Consider the following 18338-nt stretch of genomic DNA (forward strand, 5'->3'; position numbering starts at 1 on the left):
CATTTACTTACGCGATCCAACACCTCCCCCCCCCCTCTTCTCCTCCATAGCCCTCTCCTCCCCCCCACAATAAACCCAGTTCATTATGATTATTGGTCGCGAAAGGCAACGTTTCAAAAATCGCGAATGACTCAGCTGGGGAAACACGGAAACTTTCGCTCACACCGATTGCTAAACTTCGCAGGGCTCCCCTGTGTTCAGTTTGTGTTGTCATTCTGCCCTCCACGCCGCACCTCCGATTAGCACGGTTGGCTACGTACGGTGCGAAAGAAGTTCAACATACATACATAGACTCACACAGAGACCCATAGACTCACACAGAGACCCGTAGACTCACACAGAGACCCATAGACTCACACAGAGACCCATAGACTCACACAGAGACCGATAGACTCACACAGAGACCGATAGACTCACACAGAGACCCATAGACTCACGCAGAGATCCATAGACTCACACGAAAACCCAAAGACGCACAGAGAGACCTATAGACTCACACAGAGACCCATAAACTCACACAGACACCCATAGACTCACACAGAGACCCATAGACTCACATAGTGGCCCACAGACTCACACAGAGACCCATAGACTCACACAGACCATAGACTCACACAGAGACCCATAGACTCACACAGAGACCCATAGACTCACACAAACACCCATAGACTCACACAGAGACCCATAGACTCATGCAGAGACCCATAGACTCACACAGAGACCCATAGACTCACACAGACACCCATAGACTCACACAGAGACCCATAGACTCACATAGTGGCCCACAGACTCACACAGAGACCCATAGACTCACACAGACCATAGACTCACACAGAGACCCATAGACTCACACAGAGACCCATAGACTCACACAAACACCCATAGACTCACACAGAGACCCATAGACTCATGCAGAGACCCATAGACTCACACAGAGACCCATAGACTCACACAGAGACCCATAGACTCACATAGAGACCCATAGACTCACACGAAAACCCACAGACTCACACGAAAACCCACAGACTCATACAGAGACCCATCGACTCACACAAAGACCCATAGGCTCACACGAAAACCCACAGACTCACACGAAAACCCACAGACTCATACAGAGACCCATCGACTCACACAAAGACCCATAGACTCACACAGAGACCCATAGACTCACACAGGGACCCATAGATACGACCTGGGGGAGGCCCGGGACCGGTTCAAATAATTGTCACGGGTATTGGCCGTGAGCAGGAATCGAACTCGGGTCGCCGGGTTCATAGCGCAGCGCGCTAACCACTACACCACCGCTCCCCACATATTGTACATATATAAGGGGACTCCTCTACTTACGAACGGGTTAAGTTCCAGAGGTGTCTGTTCGTTAGTCTATTGGTTCGTGAGTCCAACTTTACTCCTATCGATTCAAAACATGGTGCAGGGCGTGTACACTAAACACGGGGAGTGGCTTTAAAGGTTGCATAATCTCCTGTAGATGTAGATGCTGCTGGTTCTTCACGTTCTGCATATGTAGATGCCACTGGTTCTTCACGTTCTGCAGATGTAGATGCCACTGGTTCTTCACGTTCTGCAGATGTAGATGCCACTGGTTCATGTTCTATAGATGTAGATGCCACTGGTTCTTCACGTTCTGCAGATGTAGATGCCACTGGTTCTTCACGTTCTGCAGATGTAGATGCCACTGGTTCTTCACGTTCTGCAGATGTAGATGCCACTGGTTCTTCACGTTCTGCAGATGTAGATGCCACTGGTTCTTCACGTTCTGCAGATGTAGATGCCACTGGTTCTTCACGATCTGCAGATGTAGATGCCACTGGTTCTTCATGTCCTGCAGATGTAGATGCCACTGGTTCTTCACATTCTGTAGATGTAGATGTCACTGGTTCTTCACGTTCTGCAGATGTAGATGCCACCACCGCCTTCTGGTGAGCGATGTATATTTGGAGTTTGCGTCTCTCTCATCATCATCACGGTGGCGAGGAGATGTTAACTACCTCGCCTGGTGTACAGGAGGTCGTGGTTCGATCCCGACCCTGACGCCTGCTGCTGTATAATTGGAGTTTGCGGTGTCTCTCTCCCCGTGGATTTTTCTCCGGGTCCTCCGGGTTTTCCCGCCACATTTAGAATCACGCGTTGAGAGTATTTGGCTGCTATACATTTCCACGTGGTGGTGATGATGATGATGTTGTTAAGCCAACTTTCTTGAGCTATCATTTGTGATGGCCAGATCGCTTCTGAAAAAGAGAGCTACACGTAGCTTTCAGCGGGGCCTTCTGACCTTGTAAAACTAAATTTTAAAATCCTTTTGTTTTTATTTTATTATCAGCTGGCAGACTAATGCCCAGCGCTGCCTCCGTCACTGTGTGCCGCGCAGGGACAGCTGCTACTGGTGGTTGGGAGGGGTCCCCTTGGAGCGACAGCAGCAGGGGCATTGCAACGATTGCGGCGATGAGATGCGAGGCTCTCCTTTGGAGTTGCTGCACATCCTAAATCTGTTGCTGTTAAACTCAGCACCGCACCGCCACCACAGGCAAATGCCCCCTCAAGTATAGCCTTAACAGGCTGTTGGGGCAAGTGCTGTGAGCGAGTAGCAGCACATGTGAAGGCCGGCACGGCACACGATGGGGGCTGGGTGGGTGGCCAGAAACCACGCCCGGCCGCCTTTGTCTCCCGCAGAATCGCCCGTTGCGTTCCTATCTCCCACCGGTGTGGAGACGCAGAGAAACGGAGAGAAAGACACCGATCCCACCTCCCCACCACCACCCACCCCACCTCCCCACCACCACCCACCCCACCTCCCCACCACCACCCCCACCTCCCCACCACCACCCACCCCACCTCCCCACCACCACCCCCACCTCCCCACCACCACCCACCCCACCTCCCCACCACCACCCTCCCCACCCCACCCCCTCCCACCAAGCCGTCTTGGCTGTAACGCGAGAATGTCACGAACCCCCCCGTGATGAGGGGGGGGGGCTGCCGGGGGGGGGGGGCTGCCGGGGGGAAGGGGAGGGAACACCCCGCTGACTTTTAAAGAAATCGAGCGCTGCGAGAGAGACAGACAGAGGCAGGTGTTGCCGCACACCGAGACACGCACATTTCCACTGGCGACAACCGAGCCGTGCCGTGCCGTGCCGTGAACGCCGTCCATTCGCCCGGCACCTCCGACTCAGCGCGGTTGGCTACGCACGGGCCACCCCTCACCCTCCGTGTGCCACAGTGCCGGGCCTTCACACGTGCTTGCTACTCGCTACTAACAGCCCTTGTTACGCAACATACGAGCCAGTCTGGCGCGGCTTGGGAGGCACCGGCGTTGTGGTTTTTAAATCCTTTATATTAAGTTCGCTTGCTTGCGTGCTTGCGCGCTTACGACCGTGCAAATCTTTCGGTCGTTTTTTAACCCACTTCCCGTGATCCAATCGAGCTGACATTTTGCACACAGACTCGTTGTGCGAGACAATTAATGTTCGTGAAAAAATTTTTCCAAAATTTTACACTGTTTAGGGAAAACAAATTAAATATTTAATTACCAATTGTTTAATACTGCAGACAATCATCTGACCCATAGGTGGCAGCTATCTCAAGCCAGAGGACGAGAGGACTCTAGCCGCCACGCATATAAAGGATTTAGAGTGAAAAACTTTGTTTTTATGGGTTATACTTATTTTTGTTAAATCACTCCAGAAGCCGAAGCTGTTCCAACCGACGTCACGCGTTCGCGCGTGCCAAGTGACGCAACGTACGGCTGGCTCGGCTCGGATGTGCCAGTGGAAACAGGGGGGTGGGTGGGGGGGGTGGTTGAAGTGGCCTTCGGCGAGCTCTAGAAGCTATTTAATGAGAGGCATTCGAGCGATGACGTGCGGATTCGTCAATTCACAATGGATTATTTGAGCGACAGAGTCGGTCTGAAATGAATATCGAAACGACGTGAACTCGAAGCGAGTTACAGGGTGGTAGTAGTGGGTTGGTGGTGGTGGTGGAGGAGGCAGAGGGACGATGCTGTCAGCAGCGACGTAAGTGTGGGGGTCGAGGCGACGTGTTTGTAAGTGATGACGTATCTGCGAAACGACGTAGTTGTAAGTGATGACGTATTTGTAAGTGATGACGTAGTTGTGAGTGACGACGTAGTTGTAAGTGATGACGTATTTGTAAGTGATGACGTAGTTGTGAGTGACGACGTAGTTGTAAGTGATGACGTAGTTGTAAGCGACGACGTGTTTGTAAGTGATGACGTAGTTGTAAGTGATGGCGTATCTGCGAAACGACGTATTTGTAAGTGATGATGTAGTTGTAAGTGATGGCGTATCTGCGAAACGACGTATTTGTAAGTGATGACGTAGTTGTAAGTGATGGCGTATCTGCGAAACGACGTAGTTGTAAGTGATGACGTAGTTGTAAGTGATGGCGTATCTGCGAAACGACGTATTTGTAAGTGATGACGTAGTTGTAAGTGATGGCGTATCTGCGAAACGACGTAGTTGTAAGTGATGACGTAGTTGTAAGTGATGGCGTATCTGCGAAACGACGTATTTGTAAGTGATGACGTAGTTGTAAGTGATGGCGTATCTGCGAAACGACGTATTTGTAAGTGATGACGTAGTTGTAAGTGATGGCGTATCTGCGAAACGACGTAGTTGTAAGTGATGACGTAGTTGTAAGTGATGGCGTATCTGCGAAACGACGTAGTTGTAAGTGATGACGTAGTTGTAAGTGATGACGTAGTTGTAAGTGATGACGTAGTTGTAAGTGATGACGTAGTTGTAAGTGATGGCGTATCTGCGAAACGACGTATTTGTAAGCGACGACGTATTTATAAGTGATGACGTAGTTGTAAGTGATGACATATCTGCGAAACGACGTATTTGTAAGTGATGACGTAGTTGTAAGTGATGACGTAGTTGTAAGTGATGACGTATCTGCGAAACGACGTATTTGTAAGTGATGACGTAGTTGTGACGACGTATTTGTAAGTGATGACGTATTTGTAAAACGACATAAAAGTTGGGGGGGGGGCGGAGACGTAAATGGGGGGCTAGTACTGCACTACGTATTTATTAACCGATGGAGAGAACACGTCCAGGGTGGGAGATGGAACGATGAAATCATCTCGTGGACAATTCTACGCTCCTTAAAACGTTAAGATTAAGACGTTGATGATTAAGACGCTGTCTTTCCGACAGCTCAATTTCTTCACCTGAGGACGGCTGCTTGCGTTGTGGCCGAAACGTCGTCAGAATTTTATTATGTTTTATTTTTATTATTTTATTGTTTCCCTTCTACGTGACTTTACCGAAAGAACTACGGATATGAATTCCTGCAGTCACGAAAGCTTTAAATCGAGATAGACAGGTGGCTACAGCTTGGGGGAGGAGAGGAGGAGGGGGTGCGAGACCTTTATTCAGCAGTGGATCGATCGTGACAGAATAGCGGCGATGGCGATGATGATGGTGATGATGGTGATGACGATGATGATGGTGATGATGGTGATGACGATGATGATGGTGATGATGGTGATGACGATGATGATGATGGTGATGATGGTGATAACGATGATGATGATCGTGATGATGGTGATGACGATGATGATGATGGTGATGATGATAATGGTGATAACGATGATGATGATGGTGATGATGGCGATGACGATGATGATGGTGATGACGATGATGATGATGGTGATGATGGTGATGGCGATGACGATGATGATGACGATGATGATGATGGTGATGATGGTGATGACCATGATGATGATGGTGATGATGGTGATGACGATAATGATGATCGTGATGATGGTGATGACGATGATGATGATGGTGATGATGGTGATGACGATGATGATGATCGTGATGATGGTGATGATGATGTCGACGATCAACGCAATTCACGTGCGTGAAGAGACGGGCACTCGGTCAAGGTTGAGAAGTAAGTTACAATATACACAAAGACAAAGGTCCCCCGTATAGCCTGTCAACAGATTGTTGGGGCAAGTGCTTTGCTGTTAGCGAGTAGCACCTATTAAGGCCGTCACGGCACAAGATGGGGCAGGGTGGCCAACACCACGCCCGGCCGCCTTTGTCTCCCCTAGTGCCGACGTTGACTACACACCGCACCAGGCACTCATTTGAGGCTGAGCCGACCTAGGGGAGGGCCCAGGACCGATTCAGATAATCGTCACCTGGTGTTGGTGGCCGCGAGCGGGGATCGAACTCGGGTCGCCGGGTTCGTAGCGCAGTGCGTACACACACACGTGCACATCGATAGTGAGAAATGACCTCTCAAGCCTACACTGTGCGCAATTGTGGTGGCACCTTCATTGACAATCAGTGAGCACGCTTCGAGTCTTTGGTCGACGTTCACGCAATACGCTCGCTGGCCCCCTCCCTCTCTCTCTGCTCTCTCTCTCGCTCTGCTCACATGTCGGTGATGTGCAGCGCGTCTTCTTCGAGCGCTGGGGAGCCGGACAAGCCCCTCTCTGCACCAGCGTGGACGGCACCCTCGTGGTGTTCACCTTCTGAAGCGCTCGCTTGTCACCGTGGCGTGCGCGGTGACCACCACCACCACAACCACCACCACCACCACAACCACCACCACCACAACCACCACCACCACAACCACCACCACCACCACAACCACCACCACAACCACCACCACAACCACCACCACCACAACCACCACAACCACCACCACAACCACCACCACCAACACCACGTGGCTTTTCTTTCGTGTTGTGCGCGGTGCATTTAGCGCCACGGCGCGTGGATTTGTAGCGTTTGTTTTCATTTGTGTTGCTTGTGACTTTGTGTATTTCATATCGGAATCGCCTCCAGTGCTGTTGCTGCTGGCGGCAATAAAAGTTGCTTAAAAAGTCAAAGTCTCTCTCTGCTCTCTCTCTCTCCTCGCGCCCGCTGCGCGTGGCATCTAGCGGACCATCGCTAATCACGGGTCTTTGTTCTCGCAAGAAACTTTGAATTCGCCGGAACTTAGCGATGGGCGGAGGGGGCATATTATGTTTGTCGATCGCGAGTCGCGTCGTCTTTTCTGGGCCCTTCTAGAGCACCTGCAGCAAGAGCTTACATCACTCACTCACCGCTCTAGCACCACTGAAACTTCGTTCGAGATTCCAATCACTCACTAAAGCTCTGTAGCCCTTCTAGGGTATCATTAGAATGTAACATCACTCACTCAGCACTCTATCCCTTCTAGGGCATCATTGGAATGCTCATCACTCACTCAGCTCTCTAGCATTTCAAGAGCATTATTAGAATGTAACATCACTCACTCGGCACTCTAGCCCTTCTAGGGCATCATTGGAATGTAACATCACTCACTCGTCACTCTAGCCCTTCCAGAGCATCATTAGAATGTAACCCACTCACTCAGTTCTCCAGCCTTTCTAGGGCATCATTAGAATGTTCATCACTCACTCAGCTCTCTAGCATTTCAAGAGCATCATTAGAATAGGCATCGCTCACTCAGCTCTCTAGCCCTTCTAGAGCATTATTAGAATGTAACCCACTCACTCAGTTCGCCAGCCTTTCTAGGGCATCATTAGAATAGGCATCGCTCACTCAGCTCTCTAGGCCCTGCGAGAACACCCTGAGAATTCCCATCAGTCACACCTCTGTAGACCTCGCCACGTTCTGCACGTGTTGACACGCGCAGAGCGCATACGTAACATGTGCGAGTACACATACATAACACGAGTACATACATAAGGTAGCATTTGTTACGCATGTACTGACATGATGCGCTCTGCGGTGACGGAATTTTCAGCCTCGGGGGCATTGTCTCGGAATGATATACGTAGTAGCATCTATTCACATTCATGCATTGAGTTTGACGCACGTCATACACGAATTGTAAATGCAGCGACAACTAAAAAAAACCCCACTTAGTTTAAACGAACAAATTTCTTTTTTTTCGGCACGGAAATGAGCGGAATGCACAAGCAAGGTGATGCCACGTCTTTGACATACCGTACCAAGGCCGTAGCCATGGGGTCAACATTGGAGGGGACCAAATCTTCCAGTGGGTCCCAACCCAGAAAAATATCTACATTTGAAAACGAATTTCCTGCCTAAAATATAAAAACAATTCACAAACACATCGGATGGACTTTTTATTAATTTTTGTTTACAACAATATCTAATAGTGTATTGTATTACATTGCTCTGTCTTTTTCATTTTTTACCTTTTCTTGTTTCATTGTATGTAATGGCAGAGATTAGGGATTATTAAAGTACAACCATAACCACAATAATTTCAACAGAAATCTATTTTATAGCAATATATTGGGGGGGGGGCATTTTGAGTATATTTGAATATTGGGGGGACACACATCCCCCCAAATATATATTATCATTACGGCCTTGTAACGAAATGCGGAACGATCGCACGCGATTTTAGGTCTCGCTCGGATTTTTTTTGCCGGAACGCCGCTCGCTGCTAGCTCGGCTGGGCTTCCAATGTGATGCTCATCGGCGCAAGGCACTCATCACTTGGGTACAAGATAGCGCTCGTCATCCACAACGACACGAATAGTTGCCCTCGATTATTACGATACTACTAGGGAGACAAAGGCGGCCGGGCGTGGTGCTGGCCACCCCACACCCGGCCTGTATAGGTGCTCGCTAACAGCCACTTGCCTCGAAAGTATGTTAAAGCTATACGGGTGGGTATCTTTGTTTTTTGCATTTTACTTTTCTTTTACATTTCACCAGGTAAGGCACCACTGGGCTGTGTAGCTCTTTTTTAAATCCTTTATATTAAGTTCACTTGCTTGCTTGCTTGCGCGCTTACGACCGTGCAAATCTTTCGGTCGTTTTTTAACCCACTTCGCGTGATCCAATCGAGCTGACATTTTGCACACAGACTCGTTGTGCGTGACAATTTATTTTCGTGAACATTTTTTTCCAAAATTGTACACTTTTTAGGGAAAAAATATGATATTTAATTACCAATTGCTTAATGGTGGCAGGCAATCATCTGACCCATAGGTGGCAGCCATCTCAAGCCAGAGGACGAGAGGACTCTAGCCGCCACGCATATAAAGGATTTATAGTGAAAAACTTTGTTTTTACGGGTTAATTTTTTTAGAAGCGACCTAACCATCACAACTGATAGCTCAACGAAGTTGGCTTATAATCATCATCACGCGGACATTTATAGGAGCCAAACACTCTAAACGCGTGTTTCTAAATGTTCCGTCGAATTCAACGCAGCGGCTCATCGCGTGGAAATGTTTGGTTGCGGTCAAATACTCTCAACGCGTGGATGTTGATTCATAACGTGGGGGGACGGGGGGACCCGGAGAAAAATCCCCTCGACCACGCGGTGGGCGAGGGGAAAGAGAGACACCGCAATCTCCAAATATACAGCAGCAGCAGCAGGCATCAGGGTCGGGATCGAACCCACGACCTCCTGTATACCAGCCGAGGGAGTTAACATCTCCTAGCCACCGTGATGATGGTAAGAGACGCAAACTCCAAATATACAGCAGCAGCAGGCGTCAGGGTCCGGATCGAACCCACGACCTCCTACATACCAGCCGAGGGAGTTAACATATCCTAGCCACCGTAATGATGATATGGAGACGCAAACTCCAAATATACAGCAGCAGCAGTCGTCAGGGTCCGAATCGAACCCACGACCTCCTGTACACCAGGCGAGGTAGTTAACATCTCCTAGCCACTGTGATGATGATGAGAAACGCAAACTCCAAATACACAGCAGCAGTCGTCAGGGTCCGAATCGAACCCACGACCTGCTATATACCAGCCGAGGTAGTTAACATCTCCTAGCCACCGTGATGGCTATAAGAGACGCAAACTCTAAATACACAGCAGCAGCAGGCGTCAGGGTACGGATCGAACCCACGACCTCCTGTATACCAGCCGAGGTAGTAACCATCGCATAGCCACCGCGCGCGCGCGCGCGCGTGTATCTGTGCGCGTGTGTCTGTGTGATGTCGGGTACCTGTCTAGTGAGAGAGAGGAGAGAACGGACGGGGGGTGGCTGATCTTGCCGGCTTGGAGCACTCGATGGAAGAGCCGTGGGATGAGGAGCCAGGCGCCCTTATAGCAGCTGCCTGGCTCAACATGGGCCCAACGCGGGCCACTTCCAAAAATAACAGCGAGGGGGACACTTGACACCTTCAAGGCGCCACCGCCGCCACGTGTGCGTGGCCCTCAAGCCTCACTTATCGCTGAACGAGCAGCAACATTTTTAAGGCCCTCCTGAGCTCATGGCTGCTATTTTTACGTCGTGAAATTAATAATCGTGGCACTGCTGCGGTGGCGGTGGTTGTGTGTGTGTGTGTTTTTTTTTATTTGGAAACAATTCTGAAAAAGTTTTTTTTTTATCTATATATATAATTTCCACTATGTTCTTGGTCATTGGCCTATGCCTCCTTATCACTCGGCTTGTATCCAGGGCCAAGGGCCTCCGCCACCTGGAGGGGGCCTTCAGAGATGAAGTGAAAAGTGAATTCACTTGTGAATGCTGAATTTTATTTGTTGTTAGCATTGTGAAAAAAAAATTTTTAGTTTTTCTTTAAATTTATTTTCTTTTTGAAAATGTTATTGGGGGGCCTCAACAGTACCTGTAGACCAGGGGCTTACACAATCTCAATCCGGCCCTGCTTGTATCGCTACCACCACCTCACGGTTTCGTCTCATCCGACACACTGTGTACAACCACCAACACGCCGTCGCCCATTCGCTTACTCGCCCAGTCACTCGCCCACTCGCTCACTGGCCCACTCGCTCGCTCGCCCACACGCTCACCCACATGCTCACTCGTCCGGATCTCTGTGTGAGTCTATGGGTCTCTGTGTGAGTCTATGGGTTTCCGTGGGAGTCTATGGCTCTCTGTATGAGTCTATGGGTCTCTGTATAAGTCTATGGGTCTCGGTGTGAGTCTATGTGTCTCCGTGGGAGTCTATGGGTCTCTGTGTGAGTCTATGGGTCTCTGTGTGAGTCTATGGGTCTCTGTGTGGGTCTATGGGTCTCTGTGTGAGTCTATGGGTCTCTGTGTGAGTCTATGGGTCTATGTGTGAGTCTATTGGTTTCAGTGTGAGTCTATGGGTCTCCGTGTGAGTCTATGGGTCTCTGTGTGAGTCTATGGGTCTCTGGGTGAGTCTATGGGTCTTCGTGTGAGTCTATGGGTCTCTGTGTGAGTCTATGGGCCTCTGTGTGTGTCTAAGGGTCTCTGTGAGTCTATGGGTCTCTGTATGAGTCTATGGGTCTCCGTGTGTGTCTATGGGTCTCTGTATGAGTCTATGGGTCTCTGTGAGTCTATGGGTCTCTGTGTGAGTCTATGTGTTTATGTGTGGGTCTATGGGTCTCTGTGTGAGTCTATGGGTCTCCGTGTGAGTCTATGGGTCTCTGTGTGAGTCTATGGGTCTCTGTGTGAGTCTATGGGTCTCTGTGTGTGTCTATGGGTCTCTATGTGAGTCTATGGGTCTCTGTGTGAGTCTATGGGTCTCTGTGTGAGTCTATGGGTCTCTGTGTGTGTCTATGGGTCTCTTTGTGTCTATGGGTCTCTATGTGAGTCTATGGGTCTCTGTGTGAGTCTATGGGTCTCTTTGTGTGTCTATGGGTCTCTGTGTGAATCTATGGGTCTCTGTGTGAATCTATGGGTCTCTGTGTGTGTCTATGGGTCTCCGTGTGAGTCTATGGGTCTCTGTGTGAGTCTATGGGTCTCTGTGTGTGTCTATGGGTCTATGTGTGAGTCTATGGGTCTCTGTGTGAGTCTATGGGTCTCTGTGTGAGTCTATGGGTCTCTGTGTGGGTCTATGGGTCTCTGTGTGAGTCTATGTGTTTATGTGTGGGTCTATGGGTCTCTGTGTGAGTCTATGGGTCTCTGTGTGAGTCTATGGGTCTCTGTGTGGGTCTATGGGTCTCTGTGTGAGTCTATGGGTCTCTGTGTGAGTCTATGGGTCTCTGTGTGGGTCTATGGGTCTCTGTGTGAGTCTATGTATGCCACCACCGTCCGTCCTGTAACGACTGAATAGGTCGCAATCATCGCCCAAAACTATTAAACTAAAAACGAAACCACGTTTTATTTCATCAACAAGTCAGGCTCCACTGACTTTTGTTCAGAAGCGACCCGGTCATACGAAGGGTAGCTCAGCACAGTGGCTTGTCGTGTGGAAATTTATAGCGGCCAAATACTCTACACGCGTGCTTCTAAACGTGGAGGGGGAAAACCGGATGACCCGGAGAAAAAATTAACCCGACCACAGGGGGAGAGAGGGACACCGCAAACTCCAAATATAGAGCAGGCATCAGGGTCGGGATCGAACCCACGACCTCCTGTACACCAGGCGAGGTAGTTAACATCTCATAGCCACCGTGATGATGATGAGAGACGCCAACTCCAAATATACAGCAGCAGGCGTCAGGGTCGGGATCGAACCCACGACTTCCTGCGTACCAGGCGAGGTAGTTAACATCTCCTAGCCACCGTGATGATGATGATGATGAGAGACGCAAACTCCAAATATACAGCAGCAGGCGTCAGGGTCGGGATCGAACCCACGACTTCCTGCGTACCAGGCGAGGTAGTTAACATCTCCTAGCCACCGTGATGATGATGAGAGACGCAAACTCCAAATATACAGCAGAAGGCGTCCGGGTCGGGATCGACCCCACGACCTCCTGTATACCAGGCGAGGTAGTTAACATCTCCCAGCCAACGTGATGATGATGGCAGACTAATACCGCAGGTCACTCGCCAACGTGAGACTCGTCCTGGCCTCTTGAGTTCTCGCCACACTCAGCAGCAAAGGTTTCTGAGCCACAACTTGAGAGGTGGATCATCCCTCGCCGATTGCCCAGGAGTCCGTGTCTTGGATGACGCCATCGCCAGATGAGGTCTTTAACATCACGCCCTCGGACGAATTAGGCGCCTTCACTGCGGCTAAATTAAGCTGGGCGTGGAGCGGTGGCGCTGTGGCGAGCGCAACGCGCTACGAATCGAGTCACCGGGAGTGTCATTCGAAGCAGCAGCAGCAGCTATTTTTGAAATTGGCAGAGGGGCACTGGATTTTTTTGACTTTCTTATTCTTAAACTTAGGCCCGTGAAAGAGTAGAGAGATGGAGAGAGAGAAAACAGTTGCGTCTGGAAGTTTGCAAGGGTGTTGTAAACGAATGCATCATCCGCCCCGATCGATTATCCGGATGAACCGAACACGTGGAGACAGCACGCTGCGCACGTAATTGTTTACTTCGGTCTCGAGATGACACATGTTTAAAAAATAAAATTGTATTTATGAAACTAGATGCAGTCTTACTTCCCCCATGCCGAAGGATGTTACCGATGATGATGATAACGACAACAATTGTTTATTATGACGAAGATGACATTGATGATGATGACAATGATTGCAGAGGACATTGATAATAGTGATGATTACAATGAGGAGGATTATAATAATACCAATCAGGATGATGATGACACTGATAACGATGAAAATGAACACAATGGTGAAGGAGGGTATCGATGATGGTGATGATTACGAAGTCTATGGGTCTATGTGTGAGTATTTGGGTCTCTGCGTGAGTCTATGGGTCTATGTGTGAGTCTGCGGGTCTCTGTGTGAGTCTGTGGGTCTCTGTGTGAGTCTATGGGTCTATGTGTGAGTTTGTGGGTCTCTGTGTGAGTCTATGGTCTATTTGTGAGTCTGTGGGTCTCTGTGTGAGTCTATGGGTCTATGTGTGAGTCTCTGGGTCTCTGTGTGAGTCTATGGGTCTATGCGTGAGTCTATGGGTCTCTGTGTGAGTCTATGGTCTATTTGTGAGTCTGTGGGTCTCTGTGTGAGTCTATGGGTCTCTGTGTGAGTCTATGGGTCTCTGTGTGAATCTATGGGCCTATGTGTGAGTCTCTGTGTGAGTCTATGGGTCTCTGTGTGAGTATATGGGTCTATGTGTGAGTCTCTGGGTCTCTGTGTGAGTCTATGGGTCTCTGTGTGAGTCGATGTCTGCACGTTGGGCTTCTTTCGCACCGAACATAGAAAACCGTGCTAGGTTGTCTATGACAAACTTAACACAACACGAAGCAAAGCAGTTCTAAAGAAATTAGTTTTAATTTTACATTTAAAAGTCCATAGCAGAATTGACTCCGTTCCGAGTCTCCGCGCATAAATACAAATGTTTTAGTTCATCGGTCTACTGATTTCCCAGACCAATATCATTCAGCAATAGTTGGTTACGCAAGCAACACTGTGGACATGTTTCCACCACTCATCAGCTTGTTTGAACAGGACGTGTTCAATCAAACCCTCCTGGATTACGAGAGTTGGTTAAGTGGTTGTTGTCATCTCAGAGGTTGGCATGCCCTTAGATACACAGGACATCATTCTGTTAAAAACTATTTTTAAAAACGTAAACTATTCAAACAAGCTGGGTAGTTGGTTAAGATATGTACACCTTTTGCAATGTATCTCTTTTATTGAGGGTAAAAAAACTATTGTTACTTTTTAATTCCTATTATTCGTTTTCATACTTTGATTCTGGCGAAAAGGTCCCATAGATAGCTGTGATACATAAGAAGATAGTTCACCCTTTCTGGCAATTAAACAGGTGTTAAGATATTCTTGGTTCTTTCGGTAAAGTCACGTAGAAGGGAAACAATAAAATAATAAAAATATAAAACAATAAAATTCTCACGACGTTTCGATTGCAGCACAAGCAATCATCATCAGGTGTGAAAACCACAGCAAGAAAATTGAAAAAAGTGGTTTGTTTGTTGTGGTACAGATTTAGACTGATGGCCTTAATCTAAGTTGTCTTGTGGTTGTTGTTGTTTGACTTGCATCCCACTGGCATTTTTGCACACAACGTTGGTGTACGGTGTTTTTTCTGCAATATTTTGCTGTCTTTTCTTGGATTTTCTGTTTGCACTTAATCACATATTCACTTTAAGATGTTTTTTGTTAATTTTTTTGTTTGTTGCGGTTGCACCCGATTCAAGAGCCGGATGGCTCACATGGCTATACCTAATAAATGAACTTGAACTTGAACGAAGAACTAGTGGCATCTACATCTGCAGAGCGTGAAGAACCAGTGGCATCTACATCTGTAGAACGTGAAGAGCCAATGGCATCTACATCTACAGAACGTAAAGAACCAGTGGCATCTACATCTGCAGCACATGAAGAACCAGTGGCATCTACATCTGTAGAACGTGAAGATTCTAGACTTGAAGCTTTCGTGACTGCAAGGATTCATACTATTAGGTGTTTTCGGTAAAGTCAGAACGTGAATAACCAGTGGCATCTACATCTGCAGAACGTGAAGAACCAGTGGCATCTACATCTGCAGAACGTGAAGAACCAGCGGCATCTACATCTGCAGAACGTGAAGAACCAGTGGCATCTACATCTGCAGAACGTGAGGAACCAGTGGCATCTACATCTGCAGAACATGAAGAACCAGTGGCATCTACATCTGCAGAACGTCAAGAACCAGTGGCATCTACATCTGCAGAACGTGAAGAACCAGTGGCATCTACATCTGCAGAACGCGAAGAATCAGTGGCATCTACATCTGCAGAACGTGAAGAACCAGTGGCATCTACATCTGCAGAACGTCAAGAACCAGTGGCATCTACATCTGCAGAACGTGAAGAACCAGTGGCATCTACATCTGCAGAACGTGAAGAATCAGTGGCATCTACATCTGCAGAACGTGAAGAATCAGTGGCATCTACATCTGCAGAATATGAAGAACCAGTGGCATCTACATCTGCAGAACATGAAGAACCAGTGGCATCTACATCTGCAGGAGATTATAACACCTTAAAAGCCTTCCCCCGTGTTTCGTGTACACGCCGTACAACACGTTTGGAATCTAGATAAGTAAAGTTTGGAGTTACGAACAAATCGACTTACGAACAGACCTCTGTTTGCACATAGTCACATAGTCACTTTAAGATGTTTTCTTGTTCATGTTTTTTGTTTGTTGCGGTTGCACCCGATTCAAGAGCCGAATGGCTCACAGGGCTATACCAAATAATTGAAATTAAATAAAATGAAATAAATAAATGAAAACTCTAACCTAACTCGATTTAAAGCTTTCGTGACTGCAGGGATTCATCTTCTTGGTTCTTTCGGTAAAGTCACGTAGAATGGAAATAATAAAATAATAAAATAAAACATTATAAAAAAATTATCACGACGTTTCGGCCACAACGCAAGCAGCCGTCCTCGGGTGAAGACCAGGTCTGTCGGGGAGACAGCTGTTTCGGCCACAACGACAGACCTGGTCTTCACCTGAGGACGGCTGCTTGCGTTGTGGCCGAAACGTCGTGAGAATTATTTTATTATGTTTTATTTTATTATTTTATTATTTCCATTCTACGTGACTTTACCGAAAGAACCAAGAAGATCTAACCTAACTCGTTTGTAGCTAGAGGAGTTCCTTGTACGGTGCTTTATGTTACTGCACTGCCCTCTGCTGACAACGTGGCCTATAGCGGACTCACGATATTTCACTCATGAACACGTGCAGGAAATCAATCTTGATTTGACGTGGACGAAAGCACGATGACGTCACGACGCACACTTCACGCGGTTTAAGAATGACGTCACGCGTTAAAGGCAAAGAGCTGACGCAGTGACGTCATCAAGCCACGGTACTTCAGTCTGCGCGGCAGCTGCCCGACGCGATGACGTCACGACGCACACTTCACGCGGTTTAAGAATGACGTCACGCGTTAAAGGTAACGAGCCGACGCGATGACGTCACGACGCACACTTCACGCGGTTTAAGAATGACGTCACGCGTTAAAGGCAAAGAGCCGATGCAGTGACGTCATCAAGCCACGGTACTTCAGTCTGCGCGGCAGCTGACCGACGCGATGACGTCACGACGCTCGCGCGTTGGCTTTACGTGGTGACGTCACAGCAACATTAACCACAACGTAATGACGTCTTCGACAGAGCCACATTTCAGGCTGCGCACACAGACCACGGCGCTTTGACGTAATGACAACACGTGCAATACAACGGCGGGGGTTTGCGCAATGACGTCGTGTAACTTTTTAAACCTGCGTAGGCGACCTCTCGCTCGGCAAGACCCTACGCGATGACGTCAGGCGGGGGATGACGTAACGACGTCACGCGCAGATCCAACAGGTGGCTGTGTGCGCAATGACGTCGTGTAACATTTCAAACTGCGTAGGCGACCTCACGCTCGGCAAGACCCCCACGCGCGATGACGTCAGGGGGCGTGGCCGAGGGGGACTCTTTGACGTGATGACGTAATGTGGAGGGTGATGGCTTGACGTGATGACGTCATGTGGAGGGTGATGGCTTGACGTGATGACGTCACGAGCCAATTTACCATGCGTCCGTCACAACAGACGCACGCGGCTTGCAATGAGTACGCAATGACGTAGGGGGCGCGTGGGTTCGACGGAGCTCTCTAATTGGCTAAGCGGACGGGCGCCCACCCCCTCCCTCACTCTCCCCCCTCCCCCCCTAAAAGTGCCGTGCTGCATATGGCGGCGCGGAGTTGCTGTGTGCTGTTGGGGTAAGTCTTTGTTCTTTTGACTCGTTCGGCCGATCTCCCGGCTCGCTTCATCGAGCGCCGCTGCTCCGTGGCGCCTCTCGGCATCCCGCGCCGAGCGTCGCGTGGCGGGGGTAGCTCGAGCCGATCGCTAGACGCAAGTGGCGTTACGCGTGTGCGGCCTCACTTGCCTGAGCATTCCGCCCGGAGCCTGCGCGTAGGCCTCCCGCCGGGGAGCGTCAGGCAAGACCGCGGTGGCTGCGAGGAAAAAAATCTTTCGGCGTGGAGAGATCCGCTTCGGATTTGGTCGCTCTTAGTTCGTTGATGTTTTTCAGACTTTGCGTTTATTGTTGTGGCGATTGTGTTTACTTGAGAGGCGTTACGTAAGTAGTTGACGTTATTTAGGACCCCCCCCCCTCACCTCCAGCATAACATGAAAAACATGTGCCCCTATAGGCCAAAGGTTATGTTCACGCAGTACGTATACATTCATACGCATGTACGTATTGTAAGAAGCTAGGGGAATAAAACGCACCCCAATTGCGTGTCCGTTGTCAAGTAAGTTATACAGTTGTGAAAAAATAGGTTTTACCCTTTCTAGCAAGAAAGCAGGTGCTAAGATGTTCAAACGCCAAATTGAAAGCTTTTGCAAGGAATCCTGTTACTGCTATAACCACACGGTAAATGCAGTGGACATGCAAACAAACATTCTCTGATAATATATAATATATTCATGATAATATATAATACTTTGATACTGGCAAAAAAAGGTCCCAAAGTTATACAAACCAGCGGTTTATAAGACGCGAC

At 48.7% G+C, this 18338-nt stretch overlaps 2 protein-coding genes across 13 annotated transcripts in view; one reads left to right on the forward strand and one right to left on the reverse strand.

The window, feature by feature from the left end:
* The window catches only part of LOC133360360 (troponin I, slow skeletal muscle-like), a 277194-nt gene that overhangs the window by 12291 nt on the left and 246565 nt on the right, over positions 1 to 18338 (reverse strand). The gene's annotated exons all lie outside the window — the stretch shown is intronic.
* LOC133360332 (cold shock domain-containing protein E1-like) overlaps positions 17476 to 18338 on the forward strand; it is a 49293-nt gene continuing 48430 nt past the window's right edge. For all 12 annotated transcript variants that reach the window (XM_061578985.1, XM_061578987.1, XM_061578986.1 and 9 more), the window contains exon 1: positions 17476 to 17552. The gene's annotated coding sequence lies outside the window, so the exon portion shown is untranslated. The remainder of the gene's footprint in view (positions 17553 to 18338) is intronic.

Source organism: Lethenteron reissneri, chromosome 68 (genome assembly GCF_015708825.2).
Source record: "Lethenteron reissneri isolate LAM-NWPU_2019-01 chromosome 68, ASM1570882v1, whole genome shotgun sequence".
Taxonomy (NCBI): Eukaryota; Metazoa; Chordata; class Hyperoartia; order Petromyzontiformes; family Petromyzontidae; genus Lethenteron; species Lethenteron reissneri.